Source organism: Rutidosis leptorrhynchoides, chromosome 4, assembly GCF_046630445.1.
Source record: "Rutidosis leptorrhynchoides isolate AG116_Rl617_1_P2 chromosome 4, CSIRO_AGI_Rlap_v1, whole genome shotgun sequence".
NCBI classification, from domain to species: Eukaryota; Viridiplantae; Streptophyta; class Magnoliopsida; order Asterales; family Asteraceae; genus Rutidosis; species Rutidosis leptorrhynchoides.
The window spans coordinates 504,261,944-504,263,503 of NC_092336.1; positions in this window are offsets into that span (position 1 = coordinate 504,261,944).

Here is a 1,560-nt window from a genome sequence, read left to right on the forward strand (position 1 = left end):
TTGTTCCGAAATATATATAGATGTGTCGACATGATAGGTCGAAACATTGTATACGTGTCTATGGTATCTCAAGATTACATAATATACAATACAAGTTGATTAAGTTATGGTTGGAATAGATTTGTTACCAATTTTCACGTAGCTAAAATGAGAAAAATTATCCAATCTTGTTTTACCCATAACTTCTTCATTTTAAATCCGTTTTGAGTGAATCAAATTGCTATGGTTTCATATTGAACTCTATTTTATAATCTAAACAGAAAAAATATAGGTTTATAGTCGGAAAAATAAGTTACAAGTCGTTTTTGTAAAGGTAGTCATTTCAGTCGAAAGAACGACGTCTAGATGACCATTTTAGAAAACATACTTCCACTTTGAGTTTAACCATAATTTTTGGATATAGTTTCATGTTCATAATAAAAATCATTTTCTCAGAATACCAACTTTTAAATCAAAGTTTATCATAGTTTTTAATTAACTAACCCAAAACAGCCCGCGGTGTTACTACGACGGCGTAAATCCGGTTTTACGGTGTTTTTTGTGTTTCCGGGTTTTAAATCATTAAGTTAGCATATCATATAAATATAGAACATGTGTTTAGTTAATTTTAAAAGTCAAGTTAGAAGGATTAACTTTTGTTTGCGAACAAGTTTAGAATTAACTAAACTATGTTCTAGTGATTACGAGTTTAAACCTTCGAATAAGATAGTTTTATATATATGAATCGAATGATGTTATGAACGTCATTAATACCTCAAGTTTAGTAGGTAAACCTACTAGAACTGAAAAGAAATGATCTAGCTTCAAAGGATCTTGGATGGCTTGAAAGTTCTTGAAGTAGGATCATGACACAAAAACAAGTTCAAGTAAGATTTTTACTCGAATTAAGATAGTTTATAGTTATAGAAATTGAATCAAAGTTTAAATATGAATATTACCTTGAATAATAAAGATAACATACTGTATATAACAAAGGTTTCTTGATCTTAGATGATTACTTGGAATGGATTAGAAAGCTTGGAAGTAAATTAGTAAACTTGAAGGGATTTTTGAAGTGTTCTTGAAGTGTTCTTCCTATGATGATTATAGCTTGATTCTTGAAGTGATTTTTGATGAAGATGATGATTAACTACTGGAAAAATACATTCATAATAGTGTGTGTGTGTGTGTTGAGAGAGAATTAGAAAGAGAATTGGAAGTGAAATGGAGTGAATGATGAGTGGTAATTGGTGAGTGGTGAGTGGGATTAAAAGGAGTTCTAGTTAGTTGACTAGCTCATGGTAGAATTTAAAATTGATTAGTCATACATGACATAATCAAGAGTGGAATCCCATGCTAGTTCCTATTGGTATATACCCATAGTAAGTACGTTTTGAAGCTGTGTATAATACGGGTAAGAATACGACTAGAATTCTTGATGAAAGAAAAGAATGGGAAAGTAACTGTAACCATTTTTGTTAAGTATAAGTGTTTTGATATATGTCTTGAAGTCTTCCAAAAGTATTTTAATACATCTAAATACACTACATGTATATACATTTTAACTGAGTCGTTAAGTCA